A 15,000-nucleotide genomic window follows, 5' to 3' on the forward strand; every position below is an offset into this window, starting at 1 on the left:
TCGCAAAATCTTTCATCTTACGCTGTTTACTTTGTCATCTGTGGTCTTCTTGCTCCAATAGGATGGCATCCAGCAACAGGACCTCCGTAATGCTATGATGGACCTTGAAGTCTGGCGTAGCATGGTAAATTCCATTGTCTCGATCACGGTCGAACAATGATGATGAATGATTCTGCCAGCTTAGCACCAGCATTCCAATGTGATTATGCCAAGTCTTTCGAGGACTACATTGACCAATGTGTCCTTCCCGACTCTCAGGCAGTCAGTGATGTGAGGGGGATTTGGCAGGTGTTTCTTACAATTGCAGGTGAGGTGAAGAGTTTCCATGATTTGACAATAAAACCTGGCCACTGATATGGCTGTATGGTTAAGGAATTCACGACTAAGGCTGGTTTTAAGCCAATTGGAGAGGTTTGTTCAAACTGGGCTTTGAGCAGAAGATGCTTTGGTGAACTAAAACCCTTTGACAGCCAGAAATGTATGTTTATAGAAGGCCTCTTCACAAACACAGGGTGACTTGCCTGATGACCATAGAAAGAGAGAGAGAGATTGCTGTAAGGGGACAGAGAGCATGAGAATTCTCCTTAAGGAGGGAGAAATGTTTTAGGGTTTGTATCTTATCTCTTTCTTTGTGTGTGTGTGCTTTTTCTTTGTCTTGAGAGGTCTTTTTCCTATTAGGGAAAGAGTATAGGTTGTTTGGTGGAGGCACATGGCCTAGTGGTCAGAGCAGCAGAGTTGTGGTCAAGGGATCGTAGGTTCGAATCTCAAACCAGGCAATGTGTGTGTTTATGAGTGAAACACCTAAGCTCCATGTGGCTCCAGGAGAAGGTAATGGTGAACTTCTGTTGACTCTTTCGTCACAACTTTCTCTTACTTTTTCCTCCTGCATGTAGCAGCTCACCTGTGACGGACCAGTGTCCCATCCAATGAAACTGGGAAACTGGCCCTTATGAGCCAGGCATGGCTCAAGAAGGAACAAACAACAACAAATAGAGTGCTTCCATTTTCCCATAAAATCCCTTTATTAGACATTCCTGTAGTTGTAGATAGTGCTATTTCACCCTTATCCTAGACTCTTCAGTAAAACACGACTTGAGAACTTGAAATTGTATCTTTGAAACATTTACAAATTCAATACAATTTTCTTATCTTGACTTGTAATAAAACATTAAAACTTTCATATGAGCTTTCAATTTTTAGTAAATCATTATGGCTAATGGTGGGGTCTTAAGCCCTTAACATTTTTTGGTTAGGTTTGGCATACTACACAAAGCATAAAACATTGATCTTTAGCTTTTGTAGAATAGAGGGGGTGCCCAATAACAATTTTCTAAATGGGTCCTGCACTTCCTAGCACCGGCCCAGTTCATTATTACATTGATTGGGTTTCAAGCCCAATGTGAGGTACTTTGGATGCTTCTATAAGAATCTTCTCTCTTGCAAGCATTTAAGTCAGATGCTGGGGTCAGACAATTATTTCCTCCCTTTAGGGTTGGAAGCCCTGAAAGAGGGTCATGGATGGATACTACATCTAAGTCAGTTGAAGTAAAACTGTTTATGTTGGTAGACTACATTGAAGTTGAATCATGTTTCAAAACCAATTTATTACTCCCAAACCTATTTTCGTTTAAAATATAAATATTCAATGAAAAGTAACAAATGTAAAAAAAATATCTTTGGATTTTTGTCTTAAATGCAATCATAATGGTAGCCCCCCCCCCACTTCCCTTGCCCCAGTTTGACCAAGTGGTGTTGGTTTGTTTATATCCCCATGACTTAGCGGTTTGGCTAAAAGAGACTGCTAAAATAAATACCAGGCTTAAAAATTAGCACTGGGATCAATTTGTTTGACCAAACCCTTTAAGGTGGTGCCCCAGCATGGCCGCAGTCTAATGACTAAAAAATAAAAGAATATACATATATATTCTTTTATTTGTTTCAGTCATTAGAATGTGGCCATGCTGGGGCACCACCGTGAAGAATTTTTAGTCAAATGAATCAATCCCCCCCCCCAGGACTTATTTATTTTTCAACTTGGTACTTATTCTATCAGTCTCTTTTGCCGAACTGTTAGTGAGAGACAAACACAGACACAAAGACACACACACACACACACATATGATGAGCTTCTTTCTGTTTCTGTCTACCAAATCCACTCACAAGGCTTTGGTCGATTCAAGGCAATAGGAGAAGAGATATGTCCAAGGTGCCATGCAGTGGAATTGAAACCAGAACCATTTGGTTGGAAAACAAGCTTCTTACCACAAAGACAGGCATACATATACCTTATATATTGCCCTGTGAGAAAGGCTGTGGGAGACCACTAATCGTATCCCTTTCTCCAGAAATATAGAATGATTGAATGAGTGGCCAGCAACCTTATCTCATAGAAAAAACCCCTGGTATGCCACTAAATGCCATCCAAGGATGGTATGCAGTGCAGTGGAGCAGTAATCCCCAACAATTTTTGCAGTATGAACTGGATTCATGCAAGAAAATTGTTTTCCTGTCTGGGAGACCATGCACATAAAACACATATAATACATAATTTAATAATGACATATTGGAGTGGATGTGTGGTAAGTAGCTTGCTTACCAACCACACGGTTCCGGGTTCAGTCCTACTGCATGGCACCTTGGACAAGTGTCTTCTACCATAGCCTCGGGCCGACCAAAGCCTAGTGGATTTGGTAGACGGAAACTGAAAGAAGCCATTCGTATATATATATATATATATATATATATATATATATATATATATATATATATATATATATGTGTGTATGTATATGTGTGTGTATGTTTGTGTGTCTGTGTTTGTCCGACCAACACCGCTTGACAACCGATGCTGGTGTGTTTACGTCCCCGTAACTTAGCGGTTCGGTAAAAGTGACCGATAGAATAAATATTAGGCTTACAAAGAATAAGTCCTGGGGTCGATTTGCTCGACTTAAGGTGGTGCTCCAGCATGGCCTCAGTCAAATGACTGAAACAAGTAAAAGAGTGAAGAGTAATATATTGGTTTTAAATTCTGGCACTTGGCCAGAAACTTCAGGGAAGGAGATGAGTCAGTTACATCGAGCCCAGTCTAATGACTGGTATTGACTTTATTGACCTCATGACGATGAAAGTTAAAGTTGACCTTGGTGGAATTTGAACTCAGAATGTAAAGACAGACAAAACACTGCTAAGCATTTTGCTTGGCATTCTATCAATTCTACCAACTCACCACCTTAATTACTACATATATTAATTGCCAACGTAATTATGACATTGTATATTATGCTCTTTGTCTCTACAATCATTACATTGTAATATATATAAAGAAATGTAGCAGTGTTGTTAGATTGTCACAGTTAACTTGTTGGCTCAATTTATCAGTTGAGGAAAAAACTGAGATTTAGACAAGTCACAGGCAATGGCAGAAGTGGGGACTTTCCAAAATGTAACACTCCACACACTGTGGTTGTTCGGTTCTTTTATTCTCTTACTTGTTTCAGTCATTTGACTGTGGCCATGCTGGAGTACTGCTTCAAAGGGTTTTAGCTGAAGAAATCGAACCCAAGACTTATTCTTTATAAGCCTAGTACTTATTCTATCAGTCTCTTTGGCTGAATGGCTAAGTTATAGGGATGTAAACACACCAGCATCGGTTGTCAAGTGATGGCAGGAGGACAAACATAGACACACACACAGATATATATACATATCTATCTATCTGTCTATCTATATACACTGGGCTTCTTTCAGTTTCTGTCTACCAAATCCACTGACAAGGCTTTGGTTGGCCAGAGGCTATAGTAGAAGACACTTGCCCAATGTGCCATGCAGTGGAATGGAACTCAGAATCATGTGGTTGGGAAGCAAGCTTCTTATCACACAGCCATTCCTGTCAATAAAATAGAAATAATATTTTAAAATTTATTCTTTCTGTGCAGCCCAGTACCAAATGATCCATGGCCCATGGATGCAAGTGACCCATAGCCCATGGTTGGGGACCTCTGCAGTACAGTACAGCACAAAATGGTATTAGTAATAATAAACACATTGACACATACTCTCTCTCTCTCTCTTTCTTGCTTTCTGAATATCTGAGAACCTCTACGTGGTTGATCAGTCCACTAGAAATAGCAGCTAAATTCCTCCCAAAATCACTCTTTGCTGTCTTAGAATAGATGAAACACATTTGATAATCTTTCCAACAACCTTGGGCATCTTTTTGAATTCCATGTGTCTATCTCTCATGGACATGCTACGAAATCAAAACAACAACACAGTTCCAATGACCTTTGGGGAACATTTATCACATTCATAATTGCCGAAGCATGGAATAAACTACCCACATCAGTTGTTGGCTGCCGAGACACTACATCCTTCAAAATTTCCATGTTTCCTGAAATTCACTAACAGAATACCTAAGGCCATTGACTCCCCAGTTTTTTTTAAAGACCTATTCACTCTTCACTTCCTACTATTTTACTCTTTTACTTGTTTCAGTCATTTGACTGCGGCCATGCTGGAGCACCGCCTTTAGTCGAGCAAATCGACCCTGGAACTTATTCTTTGTAAGCCCAGTACTTATTCTATCGGTCTCTTTTGCCGAACTGCTAAGTGACGGGGATGCAAACACACCAGCATCGGTTGTCAAGCAATGCTAGGGGGACAAACACAGACACACAAGCATACACACACACATACATATATATATATATATGTATATATATATACATATATACGACAGGCTTCTTTCAGTTTCCGTCTACCAAATCCACTCACAAGGCATTGGTCGGCCCGGGGCTATAGCAGAAGACACTTGCCCAAGATGCCACGCAGTGGGACTGAACCCAGAACCATGTGGTTGGTTAGCAAGCTACTTACCACACAGCCACTCCTGTGCATATACTATGCACTGTTCTTGCAGTTTTGTTTACTTTTACTGATGAGTTGTAGTGCAGCACCTGAGCACTGTATACAACAAGTAAGCTGCCGGACGAGATGGTGAAGATGCCGACGACCGCTCGGTTCAAAGTCTCCCTTGACCACAAGTGGCCTGAACTCTTTACATGAACACCACCCTGTACATAACTTCATGTCCCCCTACATGGCCTTGCTCTTTGATTTTTGAGCCAAAAAATTAACTAAGTTCATTATATATTAATGTTGTACTGGATTAATCAAATCTGAAAATAAACTGAAACAGTCAGGAGTGGCTGTGTGGTAAGTAGCTTGCTTACCAACCTCATGGTTCTGGGTTCAGTCCCACTGCGTGGCACCTTGGGCAAGTGTCTTCTACTATAGCCTCGAGCTGACCAAAGCCTTGTGAGTGGATTTGGTAGACGGAAACTGAAAGAAGCCCGTCGTATATATGTATATATCGTTATGTTTGTATGTGTGTGTGCGTGTATGTTTGTGTGTCTGTGTTTGTCCCCCTAGCATTGCTTGACAACCGATGCTGGTGTGTTTACGTCCCCGTCACTTAGCGGTTCGGCAAAAAAGACCGATAGAATAAGTACTGGGCTTACAAAGAATAAGTCCCGGGGTCGAGTTGCTCGACTAAAGGCGGTGCTCCAGCATGGCCGCAGTCATCTGACTGAAACAAGTAAAAGAGTAAGAGAGTAAGGGAGAGTCATAAGTCGGAGGCCTTCATTAGAGTCCTCCCAGATCAGAGATGACCAACTGACTAAAGAACAACAACAACAACAATAATTATGACAACAGCTGAACAGTTGAAAGAGTTTTTATTATTCATATTGAACTTTGTTTTTATTTTCATTTTAATAACAGACAACAGCCAACAACAACAACAAGAATAAGAAAAAACGATTTTTTTTCTTTTTATTTATATTAAAACTGAAATGAATAAAAAAATTTTTTTTTATAGGAAACAAAAAATATTGCCCTTTAATCTTTTGCTATTTTTCAGTGTGTGTGTGTGTGTGTGTGTGTGTGTGTGTGTGTGAGTGTGTGTGTGTGTCTGTGTGTGTGTGTGTGTGTGTGAGTGTGTGTGTATGTGTGTGCATGTATGTATGTCTGTATGTAACCCTAACCCTTATCTATCATCAGTAGTTCATATATCCATAAAAGAAGCACTATAAAACATCAGAGCAGTAATACAGGTGCAACATCATGCCCCTGGCCAGCCACATATGGGGCTTAGAAGAGGGCACCCTACACATAATAAAATGGAAGTTCCTTGAACCGGGGACATATATAAATGGGAGCAAATGATGTCAGCTTTGCTTGGCAGAGAGAGAGCAAGAATCCTACAAAAAACTTACTCAACCTGGAGCCTTTTTAAACTCCAGGAAAGAGGTATTTAGTCAACGTTCTCATCTGACACATTTTCTGTTACAAGCATGGAATTCCTCATTCACCAAATTGAGCCACAACAACAACTTTGAATATCACAACGATTGGAACTGATGTAACTGGTATAACCCTGTCCTGTCTGAAAACACCTACTGCATGGCCTTTTTAGTTGTATGTTTTTTGTTTACAAACCTAACTGACCATGATGTCTTCCTTCCTCCGGTTCTACAAAGACTATGTGCCTTCAGCCATTTGAGTGTGACGAGTCACCTATACAGCCAAGCACTTTATAGGTGTGAAACCAATGGTTACCCTCTGACCAGCCATAACAATCAACTTCCTAAAAAAATCTATCTATCTATGTGTGTGTATATATATATCATCATCATCATTTAACATCTGTCTTCCATGCTGATATGGGTTGAATGGTTTGACAGGAACCAACCAGGCAGAAGACTACACCAGGCTACTGTGTCTGTTTTGGCAGGGTTTTTATGGCATAGAGTGAACTGAAAGTTCTTTACATGGCACCAGTACAGGTGAGGTATTTTTGACATGGATTTTCAGCTGGATGCCCTTCCAAATGCCAACCACTTCACAGTGAGGCCTGGATGTTTTTTATGTGGCACAGAGAGAGGGGGGAGAAAGAGCGAGGGAGAGAAGAGAAAGATGGAGAGAGAGATAGGGAGGGAGATGGAGAAGGGAAGGAGGGCGAGGGTGAAATAGAGAGAGAGAGAGTGAGAGAGTATGTGTGTGTGGTTCAAATTTATAGAAAGCAAAAGACAAAGACAGGTGAAGGAACAGCAATCAGGTGTATTAGTTTGATGCCCAGGAAGACTGAAAATGTCTTTGATGTTTTGTGCCTCTGCTCTTCCACAAGAAGGATTGAGAGGGGAAAAAATGGGGAGAGAAAAAAATGTGTTGTGATGAATTGATTGGAAGGAAGAGGGCTGGCTTAACTTCTCATCTCAGAACTCAACCTCTGTGTGTGTGTGTGTGTGCTTGTATATGTGTGTGTGTGTGTGTGTGTATGTGTGTGAGTGCATGTGTGTATGTGCATGTGTGTATGTGTATGTTATGTGTGCATGTGTGTGTGCCTATGTGTGTGTATGTGCATGCATAAGTGTATGAGTGTGTATGTGTGTGTGTGTGTGTGTGTATGAATGTGTGTGTGTGTGTGTTATTGATATAACACAACCACAACACTACACCCTTAACACTTGTACATGAAGTTTTATTTAATCACTCAGTCTGCTGAAAAAGAAACAACAGCCAAGCTTCCCTAAAATGGCATCTAACTGTTTAAGAAGAAAGGATAATGTAGTCTTCCATAAACGCTATGTCTGAATAAAGACAGGTTGGTCATGTATGGAACATCTATTTGATCATAGAATTGTTTTGTCAAAGTTGATGCCAACAAGGAATGACACATTGAATAATGGATCTTTAGATGCTTGCTTAAAGGGGCTGGGGTCATCCCAGGATGCTGGTCCCAGAGGCATCATCATGTGTACAGCTGACCAGTGCTCTCCATCGCTGGTAATTCTGTGCCAACCTCTCTGCATCTCCCTCCTGGCTCTGCTCTTGTCATAGTGACGGGGCTTTGCATGCTCCATAGATCCAAGAGAGCACTACCATCTGGAGTTTTGCTCCTGGCAAGGGCCACCCTGGGTGTTCTGGTATTCTTGGTGTTCTGACGAGGTCCCAGACAAATGGTGACCCACAGCACATCATCAGGATAGCTGCCCTATCACCTGACTATTCTGTGGAGGACCAATGACCCACCCAGAAGAATCCTTAATGTGTTATGACACTGACCAGAAGAAACCATTCTGACCAACTTTGGAATGAACCCCTAAATGTATTCAATGAGTATTCTTAGATACGCTGACTAAATAAAGATGGGATGTCTATGGCTGGAACCTCTATTTGATTATAGGTCCGAATTGGAACTTAGGCAATATAGGCTTAGATGCACACTCTGGAGATAAGTAAACTTAGTTGAAGGTTACCTTCTTGAGTCAGGCCAACTCATAAGGGCCAGTCTCCTGGTTTCCAGGGTGTATAAATTCCTCACTTGGACCGGACACCAGTCCATCACAGGATAACTCATTTTTGCCAACTGAGTGGACTGGAGTAACATGAAATGAAGTGTTTTGCTCAAGTCCAGGAATTGAATCCACAATCTTATGGTTGTGAATGAGTCCAACACCCTAACCACTAAGCAATGCACCTCCACTAGAGGTCATACACCTCCACTTGAATGGCAGCACCAGAAACTAACAAAGCAGCTTTATGTGGCCACTTGTAGGAAATAGTAACGATAACTTAATCACATTGCTTTCTTGTGTAAAGATCCCCCTTCACTGATGAAGGCACAAGTCTGGGCAAGGTTGTTTTGTGGAAGGCCAGCAGTCACCCATGCATACCGGCCTCCCCTCTACACATCACTGATGTTGTCCAAGGGAAAGGCAAAGGGGCTGATACAGCTGGAAACCAGTGATGTTGCAACTCATTTCTACAGCTGAGTGAACTGGAGCAAGGTGAAAATAAAGAGTCTTGCTCAAGAACATGACACACAGCTCTTATATCTTAAAAGAAGAAGAAATGACACATTAGATAATGTAGTCCTAGAGACTCGATGCCGGAATAAAAGACAGGATTAAACAATAACAACAACAACAACAAAATTTTAATTTAACATTAACAGATCTGGAGTATTTTGGTCTTTTTCCCCCACAACTTGCCATGTCATTTGAAGGGAACTTCTAAGTGGTGGCTTGACTTGCTACAATTGGCAGTGAAATCGCATCATCATGTCTCAAAAAAAAAATGGAGGGACGCCTTGAATAATGTAGTCTTGGCTACACAAAATGGCAAGGTGGTCATGGTAGGAATGTCTTTGATGGAATGTCTCATTCAGCAAGGCTAACTTTGGGTCAGGCAACCACCACCATAACAACAACAACAACAACAACAGCAACCATCATCATCATCATCATCATCATCATCATCATCATCATCATCGTTTAGTGCCCACTTTTCCAGGCTTGCATGGATTGGACAGAGTCTGAGGCAGATTTTCTATAACCAGCTGCCCTTCCAAGCAAGGTAGCATTTTCCTATGGTCAGCCATGTTCTCACAGAATACTGGAAATGAATGACACTGCTTGTACGACAGTGACACTCGTTTACGAGTCTCATGCAATATCAAGACAAAGAGACAGAAACGCATGCACACAGATACACACAGAGTCACACAGAGTCACACACTCATGTTCATACACACACTCACACTTTCACACGCACACATGCACACTTACACTCATATACATACATACTCACACACACTCTTTCTCTCTCTCTCTCTCTCTCTCTCTCACACACACACACACACGCACACACATATTTATAAACTACAGGAGACTTTCAGTTTCTGTCTACCAAATCCACTAACAAATTATGGTCATCTTGGGGCTATAGAAAACTGAAAACCCTAAAATACTCCACAAATCCATCACCACCACCATCACCACTACTCTTTCCTTAACCCTTTAGCATTCAGGTAACTCTGTCGAATGTATTTATATTACTTTAAATGAATCATGCAATTGCTTGAAGCTTCAAGATTTTGATGATGTGATTGCTTACTTTTAGAATGACATGGTAGGATAAGTGTGAGAGATCAGATCTGGACACTTTGAACGTAAGTGCTAAAAGGTATAAAAAGTATAAAGTATAAACAACAGAACTCTTGTATACATCACTCATCATCAATTCTTCTTCTCTTAATATATGGATGTAGTGCAGGTATTTTCTGTCGCTTTGAAAGCCCAATGCGTAAAATCTTTCTAATATTCATTGTTGGAGAATCAACAATTGCTGCCGAAGACAAGAAACAAATTTTATGGTTATTCATCGTCATTTAATGCCCATTGTCCGTGCTAGCATGGGTTGGACGGTTTGACTAGACCTGGCAAACTGGGGAGCTGCACCAGACTCCAGTCTGATCTGGTTTCTATGGTTGGATGAGGCCCTTCCTAATGCCAACCACTTTACAGGGTGTGCTGGGTTCTGTATGTAGTGCCACAAAGGCACTTTTACATGGCACCAAAACGGCTGTTTTCACATGGTATAACAGGGGCACTTTTATGTGACACCACACAGACACTTTTTCATGACACTCTTTCATGACACTTTTATGTGACACTGTACAGGTACTTTTACATGGCACCACATGGCTGCTTTCACATGGTATAACAGGGGCACTTTTATGTGACACCACATTGACACTTTTCATGGCACCACACGGCTGCTTTCACATGGTATAACAGGGGCACTTTTATGTGACACCACATAGACACTTTTTCATGGCACTTTTATGTGACACTGTACATGTACTTTTACATGTCACCACATGGCTGCTTTCACATGGTATAACAGGGGCACTTTTATGTGACACCACATTGACACTTTTCATGGCATCACATGGCTGCTTTCACATGGTATAACAGGGGCACTTTTATGTGACACCACATTGACACTTTTCATGGCACCACATGGCTGCTTTCACATGGTATAACAGGGGCACTTTTATGTGACACCACATTGACACTTTTTCATGACACTTTTTCATGGCACTTTTATGTGACACTGTATAGGTACTTTTACATGTCACCACACAGGCATTAAACTTGAACATTTTCAGGACTTGTCATAAACCTCAACATGGAGGATTTCTTAATACTTACATCTCTCTGTCGTTATAAGCACTTTATGTTTTATTCCTGGGTGTTTACAGGGTACCCAACTCTATTTGAACTACAAACCTTTATTTCTCTGCTTATTTTTGTCTGTTTTTTTTTTTTACATCTGCACTATATTTGATTACTGTGTCAATGTGGTCACTCATCCTGCCAGAAATAGCTACTGAATTTCCTTCAAATTACACCTTAGTGTCTTTGCTCTCTCTCTCTCTCTCTCTCCTCTCTCTCTCTCTCTCTCTCTATATATATATATATATATATATATATATATATATATATAGGAGTGGCTGTGTGGTAAGTAGCTTGCTAACCAACCACATGGTTCTGGGTTCAGTCCCACTGCGTGGCACCTTGGTCAAGTGTCTCTACTATAGCCTCGGGCTGACCAAAGCCTTGTGAGTGGATTTGGTAGATGGAAACTGAAAGAAGCCCGTCGTATATATGTATATATATACATGCGTGTGTGTGCTTGTGTGTCTGTATTTGTCCCCCTAGCATTGCTTGACAACCGATGCTGGTGTGTTTATGACCCCGTTACTTAGCGGTTCGGCAAAAGAGACCGATAGAATAAGTCCTGGGGTCGATTTGCTTGATTAAAGGCGGTGCTCCAATGACTAAAACAAGTAAAAGAGTAAAGAGTATATATATACAAACACAAACACATACATATATATAGAAACATGCATACACTCACATGCATACACACACATGTACTCACACACACATATATACATACATACATACATAAATTAGAAAAAAGTAATATATATGTGTATGTATATATATATATATATATGTTAGAAGAAATAAGGAACTCAGAAATCTGGATGGTTTTATACACCACTAATCTATGATTTATGAAAACATGCGACATTAATAAAAATCTGTAAATATAAAACCATCCAGATTTCTTCTAATATATAATACCTGTACACCACCTCCAAACCTTCTAATATATATATATATATATATATATATATATATATATATTTAGTGAAGGAAGAAATGGAGCTGAACGAAGATTTAACAAAATTCCTTTTTATTTCTTCCTTCACTAAATATATAAAACTTCAAATTTCCGCACTATGGCACGGTTTTTATGCCCCATGGTCGTAAGCACAACCGTGATTTTTCTGTTGTGATTTTTGCTACCCAGGTATCGGTTATCATTTGAATAATCCGTAACAAGATAATTCATTTATCCATTTCAATATATATATATATGTATATATACAAATTGAGATAGGGGTTGTAAATGCAAACCTCCATGGAATAACATATATCCAATATACTGCTAGTGAAGTACCCAACAAAGTTAATACATAAATGTTAATAATTGCGATGCAATCAATTCATTTACTGCATTATATGGGCAAAGGTAAAATGATTTACCACAAATTACTAATACAAGATAAGAAAATGGAGAAATACATCTAAATCAAATATCAATTACCAGATAATACTCAATCACATACTTTATTAAACCACCACATAAGAGACTGTAGGGTTAAATATAAAAAGCAGAACAAATCAGTGTACATAAAGGAATGTACATAAAAAAGTGTACATAAAAGAGTAATGTTGTATAATAATTAGAATATATATAAAAAAGAGAATATAAATGTAAGTAAATATAAATATATAATTTATACTTATATTTATATTCTTTTTTATATATATTCTACTTATTATACAACATTACTCTTTTATGTACACTTTTTTATGTAAATTCCTTTATGTACACTGATTTGTTCTGCTTTTTATATTACATACATACATACATTCATACATACATACATACATACATACATACATTTATACATACATACATGTACACCTGACAGTAAATCAAAATTCCAAGATTAAGACAAAAAATGATTTTATATGAGACTTCACTAATAAATAGACAAATGTGGAAAACAAAAAAGCAGTGATTTTATCTGACAGGATTCAAAATTATTAAACATTCATAATTGGAAGGAATAAATAAAAGTTGATTATTAAGTATTTATGGAATTTTGATTTACTGTCCAGTGACTTCCGGCCAACCCTGTGTGTGTGTGTGTGTGTGCTATCATACTCTATGTCTCTCTCTCTCTCTATACATGTATGTGTTTGTGTGTGTAAACCAACAAAGAAGAATTCAATTTTGTTGCGACATCAGAGGCCAAATCTCCATTTTGTGTTGGGCATTATCATCATTATCATCATTATCATCATTATCATCATTATCATCATTATCATCATTATCATTATTATCATCATTATCATCATTATCATCATTATCATCATTATCATCATTATCATTATTATCATCATTATCATCATTATGGAGCACTGCCTTTAGTTGAGCAAATCGACCCCGGGACTTATTCTTTGTAAACCCAGTACTTATTCTATCGGTCTCTTTTGCCGAACCACTAAGTGACGGGGACGTAAACACAGCAGCATCGGTTGTCAAGCAATGCTAGGGGGACAAACACAAACACACATACATACATACATATATATATATGCATATATATGACAGGCTTCTTTCAGTTTCCGTCTACCAAATCCACTCACAAGGCATTGGTCGGCCCGGGGCTATAGCAGAAGACACTTGCCCAAGATGCCACGCAGTAGGACTGAACCCGGAACCATGTGGTTGGTTAGCAAGCTACTTACCACACAGCCACTCCTGCGCCTATACACAGTATCAGAATGGACTTGAACTCACTGCCTTTATATTTAAACTTAAGTGTACCAGTTAAGTATGCACAGTTATAATATCTACATCCACCCTATATTCTGATTTCATCATTTTGTTCTAGAATCCATGCGTCTCACTCTTGGGTCTTTATATAGTACCAGACTGAAGTTCAAACTTTCTTTTAAAACATAGATTATTGTACATTTTACACTTTGACTGGCCAAATACCTGATTGTAATTGTTATCAAATGTTTTTTCTCACCTGTCTGTTAGGTGGTACAAGAACTTTCACACCACAGGATTTGGCAGTCACCATTCCCAAGAAGACAAAAAGTCATGATATTCAAAGCGATGGCTGAAAGTGTACTATTTTAGGGATCTGAAACTCGGACCCTGGCAAAAAAGTTGCAGGAACTACAAGATGGATGCTACTCTGACATGCACTGAAATATTGAGTGGCAACAGAGGGTGACCAATAAAGACCTCTACAGGGACTCAGACAGGATCTTCTGCATACAAAATTCAATCATAAGGCCTGAGGCTATAGCAGAAAACACTTGACCAAGGTGCCATGCAGTGGGATTGAACCTGAAACCATGTGGTTGAGCAAGCTTCTTACCACACAGCCATACCTGCACCTTGTTTATAAATATGTATGTATATAAATACATACATGATAGGCTTCTTTCAATTTCTGCATACCAAATTCAAAACAAGGCTTTGGTCAAGCTGCCATGCAGTGGGACTGAACCCCAAACCATGTGATTGGGAAGCAAGCTTCTTACCACACATCCATGCTGATTCCTATCTCTTAATAGGTACAGGGTACCAGACACAAATTGAACTAGGGATCTTTATTTCTAAAATGCTAGTCTACCTCTTAGATTGAGTTTCTTTCATCTGCACAGGCATTCTTGCAAGAGTCTCTGCCTTCCATTGCTGACTTGAACTTGGAAACCGATGAGCCAGTGTCGCCCCTTGGTCTGTTAACATATGTTGTGGCCAGTCAGTCTCTGCTTCTTTGGTCATGTGTTGGTAACCAGAGTAACACATCCCTGATGCATTCGCTTCTGGCCTGGTAGCAGTGCCCAGCAAAACACAGTCTTCCAGCTCTGACCACCTTTGCTATCAGGGGAAAGTCTCCTATAGAGGTCTTTACTGGTCACCCTCTGTTGCCACTCAATATTTTCGTACACGTCAGAGTTAGTGGGTGTAGCATCTGTCTAGAAGTTC

At 39.6% G+C, this 15,000-nt stretch overlaps 1 protein-coding gene across 1 annotated transcript in view; it reads right to left on the reverse strand.

Annotated features, from left to right (window-relative positions):
• LOC118768486 (putative uncharacterized protein DDB_G0282133) overlaps nucleotides 1-15,000 on the reverse strand; it is a 389,663-nt gene that overhangs the window by 357,896 nt on the left and 16,767 nt on the right. The window lies entirely within an intron of this gene.

The sequence above is a fragment of the Octopus sinensis genome, linkage group LG30, assembly GCF_006345805.1.
Source record: "Octopus sinensis linkage group LG30, ASM634580v1, whole genome shotgun sequence".
Lineage (NCBI taxonomy): Eukaryota > Metazoa > Mollusca > Cephalopoda > Octopoda > Octopodidae > Octopus > Octopus sinensis.